The 24,673-nt window shown below is 34.8% G+C and overlaps 1 long non-coding RNA gene across 1 annotated transcript; it reads right to left on the minus strand.

Moving 5' to 3' along the window:
- Positions 1-2,609: 2,609 nt before the first annotated feature.
- On the minus strand, positions 2,610-16,392 carry LOC134478422 (uncharacterized). Its single transcript, XR_010051039.1, has 5 exons — positions 16,288-16,392; positions 14,356-14,543; positions 10,620-10,720; positions 5,679-5,762; positions 2,610-4,340 (listed from the first exon to the last, which is right to left on the minus strand). It is a non-coding gene; the product is annotated as an uncharacterized LOC134478422 (long non-coding RNA).
- Positions 16,393-24,673: the final 8,281 nt, after the last annotated feature.

The raw sequence follows: 24,673 nt of genomic DNA on the forward strand, positions 1-24,673 counted from the left end.
GAAATTCTAAAAAGTATAGGGAAGTAGAAAATAAAGTTCCAATAATGCCAATATCCAGAGACAACCTCCATTCATATTTTTTGTTATACTAGTTCTGAGTAAGATTATTTTTGGCACACCTAAAATATATACCACACACAGATGTAATATCCTGTTCTCTTCTGTTAATTGATAACATATATATATATATTCATATATGTACTATATTTAATATATATTATAAAACGTGTATCTAGACCACTTCCCCAGCTTGTTGAAAATTTCTAAAAGAATAGTTTAGTGGCATCATTGTGTGCATTTCCAAAGTGTCAACATAATAAAATTCGTTGGACCATTCTCTCATTTTTAGCCATTTAGTTTGTTTCCATTTTTGGACTATTACAAATAATCACACTGCGAAACATTTACAGTGATTCTTGTAAATTAAATGAGTGGGAAAAAGGTATGAAATGTTTGAATACACGACAGCAGTGTATTGTCAAATTATTTGACAAAACTATTATTACCGTCTTACTTGCCTTAAATGAGTCCATTTCAACCCAGTCTCACTGCTACCAGATAACCTTATTTTCTAAACATTGCTATTAATAAGTAAACAATGGTATCTCTGTGTTGTTTGAAAGTACATTTATTTTATTCTTGGTAAGCATGAACATTTTTTCATGTTACATTTGCTTTTGTGGAAATCAGTGAATTGTTAACAGACAAGGTTGGCCTTAAACAGAAAAATATTGTCTATGCCTCTCTGAATATCAGCCTTATGAAAAAGATAGTTTTCTACTTATAAAATGCTGTCACGTACACAATTCCCTCACTGGAGTTTCACAACAATCTTTTGAGGAAGGAAAAACAAGTATTATTTCCCTATTTTAAAAGATGAAACACATGAGGCTGACAGGAAATCAGTAACTATCCGGGTAGCACAGTTAGCAAGCAGAAGAGGCCTTTGGTTGGTTGTGTTTTGTTGCTGCTGAATCAGAGAGTTTCAGCCAAAACTAGAATTTGTGTGAGGTCCAATTGAAGAAAAATTTAACAAAGTAAAGTAGGGCTTACTAGTTAATGCCTTCTCTTGCTCTGTATAGTGGCGGATGAGCATAGGAAAAACAACTGGTATTACACCTTACATCGGGTGTAATGCCAGTTCTGAGCCAGAATACTTGTTTCGTATGAGAAACTATGAGCCAAAGGGCTATTTTTCTGGTTGTTACCTCAGAAAATGCTAACCTTCAACACTTGTGGGCTTAAATATAAAGTGAACAAAAAGATATGTAATATAGAATGTGTACAGAGAATGGGCAGAATTTTTGAGGAAGTGTTTCTTAACACATTGTGAACAAATTAAGTAGGCTCTTGAGTGTGAGTTCAAAGTGAAGCATTTTTTCTCTTGCTTTATTGGGAAAAACTGTAAAAATGTAGGCATTCCCTCTAAATTGCTGATTTAGGGAAGGAAAGGTCATAAAAAATATCTGCAATAAATAAATACAATGTTTTGATTATGTAACCTTAAGAGAAATTTTGGATTTAAATTCCTTTTTTAGGTCTTCTGACTAAATAAAGTTTGTATAAATTTCAGAAGATGCTATCACAGATATTTTACTCCTAATTAATACTGTGCATCTTTATTGTTAACTCAGTATACATAAGGATCCCATAATTTTTTAACTAATAAATGGCCCTTGTGTTGTGGTGAAATGGAACTGTGTAAACGCCATATAGTGATTACATGAACAGAACTTAGGCATTCTAGATACTGTCATTAGGCACCATACCGCTTAAGGAGTAGCACTTGTGTCAGAATTCTTGGTTGTAAGAAAGAGAAATTAGGCAAAACAGACTGCCAAACATTAGAGGCTCATGAAAATCAACAGAAGCCTGGTAGTATCTTTCTTGGAATGAACGCGCACATCTATCACCATCTAAATATTCACACCAAAGAATAAATCAGACATACCCAGCATGGTCATAGCTATGACCCCTAACCTCACACATACTGTGATCAGACCACAGTACAGAACACAGACTCCAGAACAGCTCCTGGTTGCTATGAAGTTCATCTGCCTCTTTTCTAACATTGGAAAGAGAAATATGTTCCACTTTTGTAATTAAGAGAAGGCCTGAATGTTTGAAGCCATATATAACTTGAGATTCCCCAAAAAACACAGAAATCAAATAAAGATCTGTATAATGGAGAATGTTGAGATCATCATACCCCTCCCCCACCAGAAGAAAGTGAACACTCAGTTGTACACCTCATGACTTGCAGACAGATTCTTCTTCAGTGTATTTGATCGGCTTACGAGTAGGAACCTAAGACACTGCCTGGTGTTTCCCCAAGGGGCCATCCTTACTGTTGCACCGTACCATGAGATGCAGTGTTGGTAGATGATGTCATATACACACAACTTCCCTTCACCTCTTCAGTCTCTCAGGTTTAAATATGAGCAAGCAAACAAAGCCTGCCAGCTATTTTGCAAATGCTCCAAGACGAAGTTCAGTAAACTAAACATATAAGTAGGAAAAAGTAAACTACTGAGAGGGTGTATAAGTTTATTTTTAAATTTTTTATCATTTGTATCCAAGATAAGAGCTAAAATTGAATCCATGAAACCAGAAGAGATGTTGAAATAACTGAAAAAAAAAGCTCTTAGTTATTAAAAATAATGTAGGAGAAATAAAATCTTAGAAGGACTTGGTTAACAGAATTGTGAAAATTTCTCAGAATTAGTACAAAATTTTTAAAAGACAGAAAGCTGGACTATGAGGAGGAACTTTCCAAAAACTTCAGTTTCTAATTCCCTCTAAAGAAATAAAGAGCATGAGATTTAAGTTAGAGATTCCGAATTTCAAAGACTTATTCACCATTCAGGACAATGGATGCAATAGAACCACACTAAAGTAAATGAACAGGAAATCTCAGAACCCAGGGTTCAAAGGGAGGAACATAAAATCTTCCAGAGAGAAAAATGTCAAGTCACAGCAAAAGATCACAGAATATCGGTGAATTACCATGAGCTTGAAATGATAGATCAAGAATTAAAGCATGTGCATATTCTTTAAAACATGGAGGTAAATTTAAAAAATAACTTGGAAAAACTGAAAGTTGGCCCTGGGAAATGGAGATGGAAAGGATGATGGTAGTGTGCAGGAAATTTTTCAATAATAAAATAGTAAAGACCCACATTTGTGAGAGAGAGAGAGAGAGAGAGAGAGAGAGAGATAGAGAGAGAGAGAGAGAGAGAGAAATATCTCCTATATCATCCCCGGTCTCTTCTGGTGACTACTCCATTGAAAGCATCCAAAAACCAACCCAATTTAATTTAAACATGCAACAGATTTGCAGTTGGAATGTGTTGGTTCTCATGGCAAGAATGCAGTAAGAGCAGCTCTAAATATCAAAGGCGGGGCTATAGGAACTGGGATGTCATAGTTCTGCTTGTGTCTGTTGTTGCTTGCCTGCATCACAAAGCCAAATATTTATGGTCACATAAGAAAGCCACTGGAAACCCAAGTCTCTCTGTTCCCCACCTTAGTAGTCCAAGTAGGGTTTATCCAACTGGTCATGTACCTTTGTGGATAGAATAAACAGGTCCACCTGGAAGAGAGTGCTGTGGGCCGCATGCCCATTCCAAAGCCAGATTTGGTGAAGGAATGAAGGGTGGCATCACGATCTACTGTGTGTCTCCTCATCCCCCATCTCACCTCTTCTTTTACAACAGTGATGACGGAAGTAGCTAATTTCATTCACTTACAATTTGAGACTACTTTGCCTGCATCAATCTCCCTCCTTTACCTCTGAGGTTTTTGTGGTACCTTGGGAGGAAATATTGTTAGGAAAATTCCTGCCATAAAACCTGACCATGCAACCATGTTCATATCCAGTGGAGCCACTCTTGATCCATGGGATGTGGGAGCCAAGGGATGGTGTTCTCGTGTGCCCCTGAGGCAAACTTTCTGAGACATGTTCTCTGTGCATTTACTGCCTTCAGTGCAGGTAACCAATTTAGGAACACACCCTTAAGAGATCTTCCCTTCCTTTCTACTTTGTTTCTGTTCCCTAACTCCCTCCCTTCTTCCTGAGAGCTTACTTCATTCAGACTCTTATCTCATGTTCTGCCTTCTGGGAAGAATCCAGGCCAAAACAGGGATTTATTTTTTTTCCCAAAGAAATTTAGATGAGTTGTTGGACAAAAGATAACATCTATTTTAGACACCATAATCCACTGATTCCAGGCACTTCACCAGTGGCCTATAGATAAATTGAACATGTCATTTCAGAAGACGTAGTTTGGATTTCATCTTCATAATCATTTACGATCCCGTGGACTGATTCTTCCAGTAAACTTTAATTAAGTAAGAGACCAACTATTAGGTAAAGGACAAATTAGACAAACAAAGAGAATTCTACAGTATTATAAAGCAATAGAAATGACTTTCATAATAATGGGAGCCCTTCCAGCTATTGGGAAATTGATGTGAGATATTCTTAGGAAACAGGCATGTTAAAATGATGGTAAATATGGGTGTTAATTTATACAACCTCATTAAAGGCTGAGCCAACTTTTTAAAATGAGCTTCTGGGTTGTACCCAGAGTCAAAGAATAAGATAGAATATTTTGCATTCTGGGATTGTTTCTAAAGTTGGCCTATTTAAACAGTACCATTTCTGAAGAGGAATGGTTCAAGTTTTTAATTATTGTTGTCCTACTTCAAGTAGTTTTCAAGTAACTGTTTTTCATTGACAATAAATTTAATTTAGGAAGATATTCTTTTAAAAAACTAAGTGTCCAGGCAATATATGGATCAAATAATATAGTCTTTAAATGCTACCAAACATGATAATGTAAATACATGCATATCCATAAACAGGTAGACCATTAGTCTGAATGCCTATACAAACATCATCTATATTGTCCATCCAATGGATTGTGGCTTTTCATACTTATATATTTTATTTCCTCATTAAATTGTAATGACCTCGAAGACAAAGACTGTTATGCTTCTTTCCATCACTGTTGGTGCCTTACAGGAAGCATTAATGTAGAAAGGGAGAAAAACATTTCATTCATTGATTTTTATTGTTAGTTCCTTTTTTAGTATATTTCATTTATAAGACTATTTTAAATTAAATTTAATTAATTAGTTACAGTTTTTGTTTTGTTTTGTTTTTGGTAATGGGAATTAAACTCAGTATCTTACACTTGCCAGGCAGGCACTGTGCAACTGAACTATATCCCTGATCCTACAGGATCTTTTAAAATAACTAAATACTAGATTGATTTAAACAGAAACAAGAATTGAAAATTGATGTTCCTCTAAAGCTCCTTAGATTTTGTATTTCAAAACTATTAAATATATCTTCATGGTGCTTATTACTTCTGTATATTTTTTGTATATTTCAGATATCCAAAGTCATGTTACTGTGGCAAGCAAAATATTAAATAAATTTCTCAGATTTTCCATTACTTGTCTATAGTTATAAAATGGATGACTGTGTGAGATTTTATTTGGAATTTAGGATACATCTTAAAACAATGAATGTGATGTTTCCAGTGAAACCATGTGCTGTGATTGGCTGTTTTTATTACTGTTGATTAATTCTTATGTTAGCTAAAAAGTTGACAATAACTTGAAAAGTGAAGTAAAAAAGTGGATGTTTTTCACATTTCTGTTATTTTCACCTGACTCAGAATTATTCCACTTGATTGAGCTCCAAAACCCATGTAATCCTTGGAAGGTCAGAAGATGGTGAAATGGTTACAATGCTTTGAGGTAAAAGAAAAACAGGAAAAACAGTTACAATCGACAATATGGTCTGGGTCAGTGTCCCTTCCTGGTTGCTAACTACTGATGTAAAATGGTAACAGACTTTTAGTTCTGTTATTTTCCCCTGTCCTAAATACACTTATTTTTCTTTCCTCACCTGCATCCTGATGACTTGAGCAGTGCTAAAGTACACCCTCAGGCATCCACGGCCCAAGCCTTCCACCATGTCTTTGTGCACTTTTAAAAGTTAAAATTTATGTTTCTACTAATACATAGGACAAAAAGCATGTGTATGTATGTGTGATCATACAATGCACATTGTGTAATGTGTAAATTGGGTTAAACTTATGTGTCTCATCAAATGCTTATCATTTCTCTATGGTTCAAGCTTCCAAACTTTTTTCTTCTAGTTTTTTTAAAATATACAGCACAGTGTCTATCTATGTGTATCCTACTACTGTATATACTAGCACATTGGTTCTTCTTCATCTTAACTAACTATAACTTACTGCCATGAATCAACCTTTCCCATCAGTCCCTTCCTCTCACTCATTTTTATTGATTATAGAATTGTAACTCTTCTTAGGATACCAATTATATCATTCTCAGTAAAAACAATACATATTAAAGAAGACAAAAAATAATTATCTACAGTTCCATTACCACTGCCCAAAAATAAGCAACTATGAATATTTTAGTGTGAATCCTAATTTTTGCCTGTTTTGCACGCATGTGATATATATTGTCATACATATAAGTGATGATTTATACAACACATGTGTGGTGCTTAATCTTGATTACCAACCTGGCTGGATTAAGAGACTCCTGGAGAGGTGACTGGATTGTGAGATCATTAACCTCCTCAATGGGCTAATTCATTGATGAATTCACAGTTTAATAGGCTACAGGGAGGTAGGGTCTAGTTAGAGAAAGCGATACATAGGGACATCACCTTGGGAAACACTGGATCCTTGGGCCCTTCCTTTCTGGCTCTTTTCAACCTGCTCTATGTCCTAGCTGTGAATAGCTTTCTTCTCCCAAAACCTTCTGTTTCTGCCTTGGAGTCATGAGCATGGACTGAAACCTCTCAAACTATGAGCCCATATTTACTTCTTTAAGTTAGGGGTGCTGAGTGTTTTGTCCCAGCAACAGAAGAGTGAATCAACACAACACATATATGTACGTATATAGAAACATTATATTATACATATTAAACATCCTACTTTAGCATCCTGACTTTGAAAAATAACCAATTAGCAGGAAGTAAAACATATATTGTTACAATGTGCTGGGTATTTTTATAAACATAAAAAAATGGAAACACAGACGTGTATATATAAGGTTTAGCTTCATTAATATCATTTCATGCATTCCTTGGAGCTCAAATGATAGGAGAATATTGAGAATTTAGGAAGGTCAACATTACAGTTAGTTATTTGATAAGACTGGCATATTGAAATTGAATAGAAGTTCACAAATACAATTTTATTTTTGTTAGACTCTTCATTAAACTCTGCTTTATTAGTGCTTAGATTCTGGATTTATATGGTCCTTCTTTCTTAAGAAACATCTCCCATAATGTAGCTCCTTTGTAGACAAAGAATAAGCAAATGAAATGACTCCTTTTGCAATTTTCATTAGGGTCTCCACAAATGAATATCTATTAAATTTAATACAATCATTCAACATTGAGTAAAATTACTTTCTCTCAAGTGCCAAAGAAATATTTGTTGTTATCTTTTTAGTGTGTAGAAAATTGGAGTCACATTCCTTCCGACCCTTTTAAAAAGGGCCCATAGGAAAATAACTTGAAGATTAACTCAATAGTCATTGAGTTTACAGAATGAAACATCTATAAAATTATTAAAAACACTTAAATTCAGAGTTGCTTGTCAAACTTATTTTAATCTAATTAAATGGTTGTTTTCATCATTTCTTATTTGTTTTACTCTAGATAAGAAGCAAATACATTAGTCTCAAAATAGTATTTCTCTCATAATCTATCGTCAACAAAGTCTTGCTGAATTAATAAATTGTGTGTGTATTTGAAAGTGGGATTGTACTTGTCTAATTGTGGCATCAGTTGTCATGGAGACTATCAGCCAATCAGTGAATAAACGCCCTTACTTGGCAGTGTTTGGGTGAAGAAAGCTTTATGCAGTTGTCAGCCTGAGATTTATGATGGTAAAACTATATTTGGCAGGCAAATCAATGTGTTGACCACTCTTTGTGTTTCTGCCCTCATTTTAAGTCAACCCTTGATATTCAGCTGGAATATTAAGAGACCATGGGTCTTTGGAGCAGTTTTGTTATTAATAGATCACTTTTATAAACTGTGCATAGGATGACTGGCTATTTGTATACATATCCAATCAAGGCAACCTTTGGTATTTCTTTGTATTTGTAATTACAAATGTCAGATCTTGAAAGCAAGTGGGTATTAGAGGATATCTTTTTATGTCTACTATTAAAACATGTCGAGTGATCCATAAATTACCCCCATAGATAAACAGTGGATTAAAATTAGGCATTCTCCTTCTGTCATCACTATAATATTAATCATTGGAGTTTGGGCCTTTAATGTTAATATATACCTTTTAGCAGTATATGTCACTACATATTAAATTACATGATAGCTGACAGATTTTTAAATCAAAACATTTTTTCTTTCTTAATGTCATAACATGATAAGAAACAGCATTTTTGCTTACATAAAATATTATTTTATCTTTGTACTTGCTGTTTTTTTATTGTTTATATTTGCCATGAACTAAAATGTTTTTATCAGTGCCTATTTTTTCACATATCAAAATACTTGATTAACATTTAATACAATATGCAAAGTAATGCTCATAAAATCAATATTATTTTAGTAAAACAAAATTGGGATAAAATGTATCTCCTAAATTATTTATTTTCTTTTATCAGAGTGACTTGTTGTCCAAAAACACACATGTACAAAAATGTGAGGGGTTAATCAAGAGAGAGAAAAGGGAAGGGGACTGAATAAGAGGAATTAAGATAAATACATGTACTAATTCCTCACATAGAATATAAACATTCTGTACTACAAACATATACCAATAAAAGTTATGAGAATATGCATAACTTTTATACCCTAATCAATCTAAAATTGAAAGTCTTGCTATATATTGTCTGATAAGTAATGATTCAGTTATTCTCATATTTATAGACTCTTAAGATTGAAAAGAGTACATGTAAACTAGATATAGATAGTTGACATAAAATACACTCAGTGATGAATGGTTAGATAAGATAGTTTGCATGTTAATTATCAGAAACAAAATTCCTCTTCGAGTATCCTATCCTCATTTTCCCACCTGCTGTGCACAAATGCATTACAGATGCTAGACCCTGCAAGGAGTAAACACACAGTAGGATAATACTTCACATCATGAACTGACCTTTTGTGACCTACTATCATTACCCTAAGTTAAACACAACCTACTAGGCTGTGTCTCTATTGTGATTTTTGGTGGTTATCATGCTAATAGGTTTGTTTTCCATGACTATGAAGTCCATGGAGTAAGAACCGTACCATAGTCATAGCTGTGTCATTAGCATTTTGAGTAAGTCTCCAAGCATAAAAAAGATTTAAGTGGATATAAATTAAGCTGCTGTTTTAGAATTTGTTGTCCTTCCATCATGTAAGGAAGAACACAGCAAGAAGGTGCCACCTGAAATCCAGAGCATGAGCCTTCACCGGACACTGAGTCTCTTGGTGCCTTGATTTTGGAAATTGCAACCTCTAGAACTGCAGAGATTAAATTGATTGTGCTTATGGGAAAAATAGCATTTATTAATGAAAAATGAAAATGAATGATTTTATTTTTTCTCCTCACTTTCTAAAATTGATAAGCATCAAAAGTAAATCCATGAAAATGAGAGAAATGTCTTATGATATAGCTGAGAAGATAGCTTTATAATAATGGTATATTATCAATTAGGAATCCTTTAAAACAATATTTTAAAAAATATTTAAAAACAATACCTGACTATAAGGACAGTTTAACATAACGTGATCATGTTTTATTTTTGTATCCATTTAAGAGTTCCTAAGGTAATTTTTCATACATATATTTCCTCATTTCCTTATTCCAGTTTTATAAGGTAAGAAATCTAAAGGACTGAAACTTGAAGAACCAGCCCAAAAATAGAAAAAAATTATCCTGATGCCAAGTTGAGTCATCTTTCCACAAAGAAATGAATTTTTAGAATTCTACATCTTATATATCTTTATAAATAAATTCATTTATAAATAAATGAATTTTGCATCTTATATATGTTTATAAATAAATGAATTTTGCATAAATTCCAAATGTGTTACCATTTCCTAATTCATTGTAATTTTTTTATTTGCTCTCGTCCATTGTTTATCCCCTTTAAATATCTTGGAATTACTTTAAGTGAAATTTTTTTAAAAAGAAGAAATAAAATAAATCACAGGTCTGGATTAAAAAGAAATAGGCCTGATCCAGGCATAATTGTGCACACTTAGAATTCCAGCGCTCTGGGAGACGGAGGCATGACTGCAAGTTTAAGCCCAGACTATTCAACACACCTACTCAGAGGGGACCCAGTCTCAAATAAAACAGAAGGGCTACAGATACAGCTCAGGGCAAAAGGCCCGGCTTCAAAAAAGGACATACAAATGGCAGATTTAGTGTCTTGTACTGTTTCACATTTTAAGATTTTTTTTGAAGTCCCAAGTCTCAGGCTCCTTTTTTAGAAATCATATTGTTGATAATAGTTTTCCATCTTGGAAAAATCAATGGCATAGATTGTGGTAGACTTTGAAAGTAACATAGAGTATGATATCCCCCAAGAACATGTACCTGGCAAAAAATGTCTCTATTGGCGTGTAAAAGCTGTGGCTGTGCACAAGCACCTCTCAGGTTCAGGAACTGCTCGCCACCATACATTCATCCACCTGTGACTTGGGGAAAGAACCAGAAGAGTATCAATAAAACACTTCAGTCCAACAAAGTTATTATTTACATTCCTTTACTTTTCTTAACATCTCATCTCTATGTGCTTGGTTTTTATTCTGTTTAAAATTCCTGGTTTATTTTCCTTTTTATTTGTTTTCTGCCATTGTCAAGCTTCGCCTAGACTTTTGGGAAGCAGACTACTAGCCCTTCTGAAACCTAATACTTGAATATCTAATGTGCTTCACAATTACTATGCTGGCTTGTGTTCTTAACTTTAGAAATAATCCCATCCTAGAAAATAATTATTGTTGATACAATAATTTAATTCTTCTCCTGTAGGTGCGCTTTAGAGAGAATGGATTTATGAGCTAAGTAAAAGGGATATGCCATGTTAGTAGTATTAGCACTTATCTAAATATGTCTTCATTCTATAGAGCACTAGCAAAACCTAATGTGTATACTATAAAATTATGTCATTAATTATTAATGAAAAAAAGGAATAATAAATTTCTATTTATATCTCTTTAACATGCACAAATGAGCAGGTATCTGATATATCTCTCTTTTCAAAAAAATACGCATTAACAGTAAAACAACATTAACACATTTGGTAAAATGTATTAAATATATGTTACTATAAACATGTACAGAACCTCCAGTAAAAAAGTAGTCATGTCATTCACACACAGAAATTCAACTATTAGTATATAGAAATTATAATGTTTTCCTTTTTGAATGCAAAATATTACATAATTCCTACAATGGGATTTTAATTTCAATAATCTTAGTAATCAATAATATGTGGAACTTATATTTTCATATTTTTGCATAAATTCAAAATGTGTTACCATTTCCTAGTTCATAGTGATTTTTTTTTACTTGCTCTCTTTCATTGTTTATCCCCTTTAAATATCTTAGAATTACTTTAAGTGAAATTTTGATTACAGATTTAAAATACTTCTTTTGGTTTACTTTTATTAAAAAAATAAAACTTACTTCTTATACTAAAAATATTGACCAGATATTTTTTCCTTATGAAAGTATAAACTCTACTTAATTTTCCAGTAAAACATTCACATGTTGTCAATTTAGACATAATGATAAAATCATCTCACTGAACATCTCTGGTGATTAAAGTATAACTTGATGAACAAGTTAATGTTTTTCTTTGATTTACATACTAGTGATAAATGAATTGCAATTTTTGGGGGTCTGGACTTTAATAAGACATTGAGATTCTACCTATAATTTTCTTTCATTGATACTCTTCTTTAAAATTCAAATGATCAAAATGTTTTGTCTTTATCTAGCACTACTGCTACTCTAGCATATTATTCTCTTCACAAAAATTGTAAGTTATATCTAGCAATAGTTAGCACACAATGTGTTCTTGATCGTGGACATTTCTTTTAAAAATGAGACAATATCCATACCAAACGTAAGAGAAGTGCATTATTGCATCTGATTTGTATATTTGCTTTTTCAAAAGTATTTACGGACTTAACGTGTTATTTCAGGAACTAGTGAACCATGCACAGACTAGCATTCCAACTATTTGAAACCATCTGTTTGGAACGAGTGTTACTGTGAGCTTTTTTCTTTTGTTACTCTTCAGTCAAAATTATTTCTTTACTAATTTTATAAAAGAGCTAAAAAGTCTTCTTTGAATATTAGCCTTAAGGAAACTAATGTTTAATTATCATGTAGAAAATGCCTTTGATATCATTTGAAATCAATCTAACAAAGGAAGCTAAAAAGCAATACATTGAAAATTACAGTATTCTGAAAAAAGCTAAGAAAATACATTTTTTATTATTCAGGAAGATTATCTGATATAAGAAAATAGGGTATATTATAATCATACAAAAACTTGATTTATGAATCTTTTTATTTTTTTAATTTAAAGAGGGGAAAACAATAAAAACAATGATACAGAATTTCAAAACAAGATAATAGGAAATTAACAATGATTATTATATTGCATATATTGCTATCTTCAAAGTAGTTGCCAGATTACAAGATATAGGTCCGCAAAACTGATCAAACAATGTAAGTACAAATTGTTCTTTCTAGTGAGCTAACAGAAATTAATTGTATAATTATCTTAGCTTTTTTCAGAATACTATAATTTTCAATGTATTGCTCTTTAGCTTCCTTTGTTAGACTGATTCCCAAGTATTTAACTTTTATGGATGCTATTGTGAAAGGTGTTAGTTCCCTAATTTCTCTCTCAGTGAGCTTGTTGTTTGTGTATAGGAATGCTATTGATTTTTGAGTGTTAACTTTGTATCCAGCTATGCTACTGAATTTCCTTATTAATTCTAGAAGTCTTTTGGTGGAGTTTTGGTCGTCTTCCATGTAGAGTATCACGTCATCTGTAATAATGGTAATTTTCCCTTTCCTATCCTTATTCCTTATATTTCTCTCTCTTGTCTAATCCTCTGGCTCATGTTTCCAGCACTATGTTGAATAGAAGTGATGACTTTAGAGGGAAAGCTTTCAGTTTTTGACCCTTCAGTATGCTATTGACTGTTGGTTTTTCATAGATGGCTTTTATTATATTGAGGTAAACACCATCGCTTCCAATGTTTTGTAGGACTTTTATTATGAATGAGTCTCAGACTTTGTCAAAAGCTTTTTCTGCATCTTTTGAGATGATCATGTGATCTTTGTCTTCAGCCCTATTCAGATGGTGCATTACATTTATTAATTTGCATTTGTTGAACCATCCCTGGATTCCTGGGATTAATCCCACTTGGTCTTCTTGACAATTTGCTGTATATTTTTGGCTAGTGTCTTATTGAGGATTTTTGCACCTATGTTCATCAGGGAGATTGGCCTGTAGTTATCTTTTTTTCTGGTTTTGGTATCAGTGTAACACTTGCCTCCAGGTATGAGGAAAAATTCAATTTCAAGTCATTAAAAAATTGGAGGAGGATTAGTGTCAAATCTTCTCTAAATTTCTTATAGAATTCAGTTCAGCATATATTCAATAACAATTTTTTCTGACAGAAAAATAATTATTTCACCTGCATAGATAGTTTTTATCCTAGATCTAACATAAATATATTTTTAATCTAATTGGCTGTTATCAACAATTTTCAGTTATTAATTTCAAACAGAACTCAAATTGACTCATTCCTCAGAATGATGGTTTTGATTGATCTGAGATTGGACTTAAGAAATTGCCTAAAAACTTCCTGGGTGATACTAATGCTGTTGGTCTGGGGATATACTTGGAGGGAGAATGACCAAGCTAACTCACATGTGTTAAAAAGTTCAGGAAAATGGATGATCTATCCTGAGTATCCATTTTAGCAATTTAGGAAAAGAATAACTCCTTTAAAAACGTTGGACAAAGAATAAAGCTAAGAACAGAAAGTAATTCAACAGAAAAAATAAGACAGAGAAGTCAAAAGCCCAAATAGGCATTTAAACAAAAGTCAGTAAAGCTTTAACAACTATGCCATAGTTAAACCGTTGGGTCAGCTTGATTAAGAAATACCAGACTAATTGGCTTGTAATTTTGGCTGCAGATAAAGGTTTTGCTAAATATGAAATTCATCCTGGTTTGAGTGCTCCAATAACTAATAAGCTTGTAGCCTAAAGAAGATATAAATGGGAAAGACAGGAGGCTTACTTCTGTTTCTTCAGAGAAGCTTCTGCTTCTCTATCACCTTGTATGTCCACCTCAAGGTTTGCAGTGCACTCTTCAGCCTTGTGGTGCAGACCTCTCAGCTTCCTGATAGGTGTTCACCAGGGACTCTACAGTGAGCTCCAGGCCTTCCCTTTTGACTGGTTCAGCATCCGGGGCAGCTCTTGAAATTCCTGCAGAGAAGGGCAGTGGAGGATGAAGAAATAAAGATGAATGTCAGAACGCAGAGAACAGGTCAGATGGAGCCCGCTCTCGGAATGGGAGAAAAGGAACTGCTCAACAACCGCAGCAGCCTTATTTATACACTCAGGAGGCTACTGTTAGCTTCTGTGTAGCAACTTGATTCCTTAGCTTGCCTTGGAGTGCCTTGCCTTCTTGGAATTGGAGCAGTTTGTTCAGCAGCTTACCTTGGGCGCGCCACACAGTGGCTCCCCACAGATTGAACTGGATCCTTTGGACCTCCAATACTCAAAGAACTCTTTTGCATTCTTCCACTCCTGGCTCTAGAGGCAGCCATTAGAACCTACCTTGTAAACTCACATATATATATATATATATATATATATATATATATATATATATATTTGCTTCTGTGGTGAGTACTGACTGATACAAAATATAAGCAAGAAAAGGAGAGAAAGCACAAATAATATCATAGCTGAAAAAGTAACACTACTAAATGCTCCAAAAGATAAAAACTGAGTATTTTTGAACAGCTATGTGCTAATAAATAGGAAGACTTAGCTGAAATTTTAAATTCTTAGAAACAGTTATATTGTTGTTGCACAAGAAAAAAAAATGAAAATTGGATATTTACTTTAAAGATTGTGTATGAAAATTAAAACATCCAACAAAGAAAAGTTCAGGTGAAAATGGAGTTACTGGATTTAAAGAATTACACTTTTAGGTCTACCTTCTCAGAGAATAAATGTTTTTATTTTGTCTTTTTCTTAAAATAATGCTTTGCAGTTCACAACTTGGGTTTCACTGCTCTTTTCTCTCAGATATGAATATATTGTACCTTCTTGCTTCCTTCATTGCTGCAGACACTTCTGCCATCAGTGTAACCTGCAGTCTCTTCATCTGTTCTTTTCTGGAGTTTCCCTCAAGGCCTTTTCTTTTACTTTGAGTCTTCTGTTCATTAAAGTTCTAAGGTTGTTACCTATGCATCTAATATGTGATTTTTACAATATGGGTGAGCACATGTCTTTCAGAAGCTGCAGAAAAAGCCCAGGCCATTTTTTTTTTCTACAATTAACACTGATGTGTTTTTCTGGGACTTTGATTAGTGAGATGCTGGCCCTCTTCATTCCCACTCTGCATGTATCTTAAATTCTCACTAACTGTATTGGAGTATTTTCTTTGAATTTATCTTTTCATTCCTGGTTCTCACTTCAACAGTATGTGATTGTATAATTCACCCACTGAGTTTCATTTTCAAGATACATTTTATAGTTTTAAAAATTTAATTTGCTTAGTCATTCTTGAAAGTTTTGGGTTTTTTATTCCATTTTTATTTATTTATATTTTATGTTTGAATCTCAGTATCTCAACTCTTCCATGCCGAATTAGATCTTAATAGTGCTGATTCTGACCCTTAGTGTGTTATTTTACTTTATTTCAGTGATTTACTTTTTACCATGAGGACTACCAGAAGTATACATGTGGCATTATTCTCCTAGAAAAGATTTGTAGTCTTATACAGGACCACATTAACATTTTCAAGTTCACAGCTTAATTCAGAAATCAGAACCGTAATACTCCTTATTGTGAAGTATCGCACAGCTGAGTCTCTTGACCCAGTACTGATTTTGACATTTATTTCTAAAACTTCTCTGGACCTTGTGGAAACAGGTGATTTATTAAGAGTTTATTTCACTACCATTCCCAAAAGCTTAGCAATGAATCAACACTTACATTATCTAAGATCTTGGTTGTATATAGCATGATGATCCTTTAGGTTATCTAGTCCTGCATACCACAACTGAAATCTCCAAAGTCCTGTGGTTTACTGTAAAACAAAATGTAAAACATATATATATATATATATATATATATATAGTACCATTTGCATGAAGAATACCGGATACACAATCTGCATGTCAATATCACTACCTTCTTCATCCGTTCACCCCATCCATGTCCAACATCAGCCAACCTCTGAGACTAATAACTTCATGCTATGTCACCAAATTCATGTCATCAAAAAATTATAGACAAGTACAGTACTAGCGAGTTGGAATAAATTAGTACATAAGTTGATGATCTTTTTTTAAAGTTGTTAATGTTTATTTTTCATTCTGTTAATTAAATCAGCAAAAGAAACATCAAACTCAAATTTAAAAATTATGTTATTTTTAACTAATGAAAAATTCATAAAAGAATCTATGAGGAGCATGTTTAGGAAGTACTAAAATAGTAATTGTCAACATAAACATGGCACAGGAAGAAAGACATCAGAGTCGATTAACAGATATTTATTAAACATGAAACACGGTATGCTGGAAATAATCTGCAAACACTTAATAAGGATATAACTTCAATAAATATCTAGAATAGATCAGGTTTATACTGGTAGTTAGAGGTGCAGAGAGAGATATATCTCTGCCCTCAAAGATACATAATTTGTAGGGACCGGGGATTTAGCTCAGCAGTATAAGTGCTTGCTTGGCAAGTGCTAGTTCATGAGTTCGATCCCCAACACACACACACACACAAAAAAAAAAAACTATAGTTTTTTTATAAAGAATCTAGGTCCAGAAATTAACAAGCTACAGCGAAGCCCCATTCCAGCCTGCTCCAGATATGCAAGCAAAGTTTTATTGGAAACTAGCCATACCCACCAGTTTCATACTATATGTGGATGGTTTTGTGCTAATGTAGCAAAATCGATGTGCTGCAACATAGAAATTATGTTCAAAAAGCTTTACTCTCTAGACCTTTGTGAAAATGTTTGCTAGCACCTGTTACTTATTCAGAGGACAATTACATAATGAACCACAGTACCCAGAAGCCCAGATTGTCCTCCTCCACTTGCCGAAAACTTATTCCACTACTTCCTCTAGCTTCCCCAGAATCCAACTCACTCTGTCCGCATCACCCCAGGTAGCTCCACTTTAAACTCCATGCTACGTACTCCCAAGGCCTTCTTAAAGGCAATTAAGCTCCAAGAATATGTTAAACCATGGTTAAACCGAATGTTAAATCATGTATTTTGACCTCATTATTTGTATCTCTTCCTTATTTGCTTCTATTAACAGAAACTATGTTTTAAAACAAACAAACAAAAAAAGACATACAAATACTATATTATCAGTTCCAAAACTGGGTTGTACAATTGGTTGAGAAAAGGAGCATGAGAGATGATATTATTGAATCTAGATCTTCAGATACAAGAAACGTCCTGATAAACATATGAAATAGGACAATTACCAGTGTCGAGAGGAATGGTAAATAGAGAGGATAAAGATAGGAGGGTACACAGCACAATCAGGGGCAAAACAATATAAAATCAGGTGAGCCTAGAATAAGTGAGAGAGAATTTAGAAGAGCAGTTCAGGACAAGAATGTGGACTACCAAATGACTGGATTCCATTTTGTGGGCATTAGTGGTGAGAAGTGTTGACTTGGAAGATCTGAATACACGTAAGGCCACTTACTTTGGCAAATTTAATAGTAGCATATAAATTTTGTAAGAAATGTTGCCTTAATAATAGTGACTGAGCACTAGGTATATGTACATATACATCTATATATCTATATCTATCCAAGTGCCCTAATTTATTCTTTATAATAACTCATCCTTATTGCCATCCTATAGGCAAAGAAGCTGAGGTTCACCCCAAGCTTTTATCGTGTTGCCCAAAGTCATACGGCAGAAGAGGGACATTCCTGGGTGTGTACTTGGCCTGTCCAGATCTAAACTTTTCTACTCTTTACCACTACCCTGTACAGGCTAAAGTCAATTGTTGCAGTTCTGCTTGTTGATCATGATCATTTTTCCACCTGACAGCAAATTCAAGGGAGCCAGAAACAACAACACTAGGAGGGATAAAAAATTAAGGGAGAATGAATGAAAGAAAAATGTTTGGCAATGGAAGCTTACAAATATGACTGAAATACCCTTAACTTCAATAAAAAAGAAATGAACTATGAAATTATTGAGGGAGGCAGTACATGAAAATGAAGGCATTGATACTTTATTCAAACCTCTTAATATGTAAAGTTAAATATTCACTCCATTTTGAGTGAATGATTCTGTCAAAAGAATTAATTTTCTGAGCAATGAGGATATTCATTTAGTATGATCCACCATCTGCAATTTATGAACCAAATTATACTCTTTCAGAAAAAGGGAAGTTCATACAGTGCATTTAAACTACATCAAGACCAAATCAAAAATGTTTCCTTAAAATGGAAGAAATCATCAAGTAAAAGTTAATCGCCTGCACCTTCAGTAGACAGTGACCATTGCAGAATAATATGTAACAAACGCTTTACTCAGGCGGTTTTTAGCACTTTATTCATGATTTGTGAAGTCAGGGATCAATTCTCAACTGAAAAAGAGAATTCTTGCATCAACAGAACAGTCACTAGCTTGATGTTCCAGAAAAGACCTTTTGAAATATACCTTACTTTTCTAAAGCACTTACAGGTAGATACTAAAAGGTCAGGCCTGCCAGAGCCTGGAAGTTAACCTGTGTGTGTGTGGAACAGTTTACAAAGACACGGTGGAAGAACCCTGTCTGTGCTTAGGAAACACAAGTACTTCAGTTTCAGATCATTATTGTTATGAAGGAATAGATCTTACTGTTACTGGCTGCTCTATTTTTAAAGAAGAGTTACAACTCCAAATATTTGGGTAACTTGTGGTACATATTTTAAATTTTCCAACCAAATAAAAACATTTAATATGTTGGTCGGATGAAAGGCACTAAAATAAATTTGGAGCTCAGGTAGGCCAGCAGGCTGTAGCGTATCCACTTTGAACCAGTAGATCTGCTATTTGTGAAAGAATTAATCAAACTGGGAATAAAACAGAAGGGGAAAACACTGGGAGAAAGCCATAGAACTCCTGTGTAACAGAGATACTACCTACCACACGTGCCTTTTACTTTTCCCTTCTTTACTCATTTATTTATTTATTTTCCCATTTATCAGATATATTTTCTCACTGTGTTCTTGATGTCAAGCTCAGTAGAAGAAAAAGTGGAAGACAGGAGCACTCAGTCAAATAATTACAGTTGCTTAACCTGTTGGTTAATGTTCATACCAAAGTACTGTGACAGCATAAGGCCAAAAACCAACTCTCCTTCGGGAAGTCAGACAGTCTCTCTGGATTTAGCAGATAACTATTAATTCCTCAACATCTTTCCCCCTTTTTTTTCTGGGTTCATTCTCCTAATTTTAATTTGAGATACATTAATATTATGACTTCTTTAGTTATATCATCTGGAACACATGGTGAATAGAACTAAAGGGACTTATACTATTTGTTTTGTTTTTTGTTTTACTTTAGCTTAGTTATGTCATGTTCACCGACAGCTCATTGTTTTGAATTAATCCTGTGGTCTCACCTAATTTCATAGAGGCTCAAAAATGTGAAAGAACATATGGAACCATCAACTCGTGTCATTACATGTAATTTTGGTGGGGCTGGCCATCAAGATATCCTATCACTGAATAGTTTAGACATGAATGTGTTCCTAAAATTAGAGAAATTAAATAATCAATGTACTGTAAATATCTACTAAAAAGCTACAATTATGCCATGATTAGCAACAGAATATAAATCAGCAATAATATTATATAGTAACCTAAATAGCTAAAAATTAATAAAGCTTAATAGTAACAATAATAAAAAAGAAATGGGAAGAAAAATAAGGCTGAAGTGAAATTTGAAAAGGAAAGAAAAAGAAGAGAAAGAAGAGAGAAAAGTGATAATAAAGATCCAATTAATATATAAAAGAAAGTAAATAGAATTAGGTAAAAGTAACATAAAAATAAATAAAAAGAAGCATACTGCAAAGAGAAAAAGAAAGGAAAAAAAAAACAGCACTTTCCTTCCAAAGGGGAAAAAAACTGTGTTGAGGTGTTCTGCTGAGTAGTTTCTTTCCAAGGATTGTGGTATAGAATCTACCAGATAAAGTGGTGTGATGGTGAGTTAGAGCTAAAAACCACCCTATCACCACATCCACTTCTTGTTATGTGAAAACAAAGTTTTTACTGCATTTTCTGCTGGGCAGGATCAATCAGTGTGTTGTCTGCCTCAGGGTTGTATTCATTTAAGCCACTTTTAGTGTTTGTGCTTGTTGTAGTCAGGGGTTGTACACAGAGAACAATTAGGTTTAGGACATGGAGTTTATATTTTTATAATGGTCACCGGGAGTTAACACAGGAAAATGCAGGAAATCTATCTGCAACACCAAAGACATAAGATTATGTAGTCAAGAGCCTAACCCCACAGCAATGTCCCACATGAGTCCAGATAAAAACCCAGAGCTCAGGACAATGCCTCCACGTGTCCAACTGGAGGTCCAGAGCCCACAAGAAGGACTCACACCAGTCTCTTTTATGCATCTGTGCCAGGAAGACCCAAGGGTCAGCGGTGGAAGCCAGAAAGTGTATGCCAGCAGGATGAAGGAGCTGTGCTAGTGGAATGAGGGTTCTACACTGGAGCCGAGAAGTCACACTCACAACAAAGACCAGGGCTATCCTGAAAGGCACCACAGCTGTCCTCAGCAACACAGAGGCCCCGAGCTCCTCCGACAACAAGCACAGTCAGGTACTTTCCAGGAAGCAACTTGATGAGATCATCCTGGAGACCAAGTAACACATGTCTTCCCCTCTGGAGCCAGGAAGCAATGCTCGATGTGAGGACCAAAGCTTCTCTGGGAGAACCAACAGCTCTGACAGCAACTCATAGAGAACCCACAATGCCTCCTTAACGCCTCAACCCTCAACACCTCCCTTCTTCTCCACCTATTTATCCTGGCATCTTTCCTCAGGTGGAGCATCTTTGCTCAATGCCATGCTGATGTAATCCAGCTGGCGTTAAGTTGACCACCAGTTCTTAATCCATAACAGTGCTCTTCTTTGTTCCTTGAGCCACGGAGTAGCTTTGAAAGAGGTTGACTCATGGGTTGCCCCATTAGCTCCACAGGCCCCTCTATCCATACACCTTGGGATAAGGCAAATATCCAAGCCCAGTTGTATCCCTGATCATATTGGCAGAAATAGATAACAAGCAGACAACCAAGTTCTCTTCTGGAATCATGTAGCAAAAGGAGCAATACAGTCCCCATGACTCAATCCCAGCACTTTCAGACCCTCTCAGAATACTGGATTTGACTAACCGGGTTTCTCACAACAGAAGTTGTGAGAATACCCACTGTGTCCTCCACAGCCTGAATTGACTGCTGCTTAAATTTCTCAGGGGGTCTGTGACTTATCAGAGAGCCCACCTCTCTCTGAAGCTATCTTTTATGGCCAAGACTCACCCAGTCACTGTGGCTAAGCGACTTCAGAAATGCTGAAACATGGCTGTTCTGTGACTTCTGATTCCCAGACTATCTCATTCACAAATAATATAGCCATTTTCAATATGTCTCCTGGTCATATCTCTCCCAAATATGGCAGACACTGTAGTGCATTTCTTCTCAATGATAGCTTGCCATGAGGATGAAGTTGCTTTCAGAGTAAAACCTCACACTGTATTTTCAGTTTACAGTTACCATGTGATTTTCTTGAGACCTATGTACCAATCCATTGTCTATCTCTGAGACTTCCAGCCCTTTGCAGACTTACCTTATGTCATGGTTTATGTCTGCGGCCCCCAGGCCTCATGAGTTTGCATTGTGCATTTGTGATGGTTCATTGTCTAGTGCTTGGATTGATGAGGTCAGTGCTCCACCCACATAGGGGTGGAGCCAGGATGTGATGTAATGGCAGGAAGAAGGTGTGTCTTGCTCTTTGCTGGTTCCTTGCTGTTTGCAGCTGCCATGAACTGGGGCCCAGCCATGCCGGCCTGCCTGGGAGCCAACTGAGTACGGATTGAAACCTCCAAAAACTGTAAGAAATAAACCTTTCCTTTCCCAACTTTGGGCTTCAGATATTTAGTCTCAGCGACAAGTAAAAAGTAACTAAGACACCTTGTGTTTGTAGAAGCCAGCACCCTTCCTGGGAGTCAGGGTTAGTTTTCCAAAGTGCTGTAATCTTTTTTTCTGTGTTTTCAGTTTTTCTACTTTCTGTGTGATTTCTTGGTTCTTTTCTTATCTACTCTTTTTTGATTCCAAGACTCTCTCTCTCTCTCTTTTTCTCTCTCTCTCTCTCTTTCTCTGTCTCTCTCTGTTAAGCTATTGTTTTCCAAATGTCTCAATTCCAGGTCCCAGAGAAACTGATTTACTGCCAGCTTCCACTCTCTATCATCTTTCAGTTATGTTGCAGGTTTTTAATTTTGACCTCAACATGTTTTTATTCATTTCTATCTTCTTTTTAGCATTAACATTAAAGATATAAAATTTATGTACTATAAAACATACCCATTTGAAATATAAAGTCAGTGTTTTGTTAATATGCTGTTAGTCTTAAAATTATCTCCACTAATTTTAAAAGAACATTACCCCAGAAAGAAAGCACATATTCATTAATAGTTTCCTTCTGGTTCTGTATTCCTTAACAACCACTAATCTGTTTTCTGTCTCTAATAATGTTTTCTTTCATGACTTGTGTTTTTTGGTGTTGAGAAAGAGGAAAGATTGCATAACTCAAGTTCACAAAAATTTACACTTTGCTTTTGTTCTAAAAGGCTTATAGTTTCAGATCATATATTCAGATCTATAATCCATTTTTGTGCACATTTTTGCCTATGGAATGAGGAAAGGGAACAAATTTACACTTTTACATATATATTCCCAGGTATCCAAACTATATTTTTTCAAAGATTTATGTGGAAATACAAACATGTTTTAAAAAATTTGGAAGTAAGATGAATTCAGAGATTATCACGATAGTCCAGATGTGGGTGGATAAGGACTAAAGTAAGTTATTTGCTTAAAGATACAGATTTCATCAGACATGTAGAGGCAAAACTCCCATTTTGTGAGCATTATTAATTTGTGGGCATTGTCCAGCATTTATTTCCTATTTAAAAAGGCATTCCAATTTGATTTTGGAAAGTTATTCTCTATTGTATGTTCCTTGAGGGATAATAAATCTAAATTTCTCTTTTCTTTAATAAAAGCCAAATACAGGTTTGTGTGTTTCACAAACTGTTTACGTGGAAGAGGAAGTTATAGGTGTTAGAAAGATTATCAGACTCGGTTTTCTAGGGCTTCAACTTCTCATCAAAGAACTTGTATATGGAACATGACATTGAATTTGTTTCTGATCAAAGATAAAGCCCTAATCAGACTGTATCTTATGGAACATTCTGTAATAGTTGCTAAATTATGCTAACTTGAGAAATTTAAAAGTTGTGTTGGTTACTTTTCTCTCATTACTGGGACAAAATATTATACAGCCAAAATTAAGGAAGGAAAGGTTTATTTAGCTCACAGTTTGGGGAGGTTTCAGTCCATAACCAGCTGGCTTCACGGCAGGTGGGATGGCACCAGGACAACACTTCAAGGTAGCAAAAGACAGCAAGGCAACAAGAGCAAAAAGAGGACATGAACAAGCCTTTTTCCTCTCTTACATTCTTCATAATCCACCACACCCTTCCAGGACGGGTGCAGCACTCACAAAATCTTGCCCTCCTTTTGCACAGGATGAAGATGTTTACAAACTGAGGACCTTGGCTCCTTCTAAACTTACCAAATTGACACAATGAATTAACCATAGCATCCACCTCTTGTCAACTTGGCAACCAAACACATTTCTTTAAACAGGTTTCCAGATATAAAGGCATGCTTATTCTTAATATTTCACAACGTGAACATTTTAACATAGGTTTAACAATCCATAAGACCCAGTATTACAGTCCATCAACATACATTACATTAGAATCATAACATTGTGCCCCTGGCTCCCCAATGACATATACATGCCCCTTTATGCAAAAAGCATTTAGTTCATTGGCAAGCGTTGCCCAAATCCCAACTGTTTCAGCATTACTGAAAAGTCTAAGTCCCAAATTCTTAGCTGCAATATCCTGTACAAATGAAAACAAAGCCAAACACTTCCAACATTCAATAGCACAAGATAAACATTTTCATTCTGAAAGTTACAGATTAGAACAAAAGTAAGTTCAAAATTTAGCAAGGTAAACATTAAATCCTATAGTTGCATATCCAGCGTCTGAAGC

This window comes from Cavia porcellus, unplaced genomic scaffold (assembly GCF_034190915.1).
Source record: "Cavia porcellus strain 051 isolate PalLab524CR breed Dunkin Hartley unplaced genomic scaffold, mCavPor4.1 scaffold_13, whole genome shotgun sequence".
Classification (NCBI taxonomy): domain Eukaryota; kingdom Metazoa; phylum Chordata; class Mammalia; order Rodentia; family Caviidae; genus Cavia; species Cavia porcellus.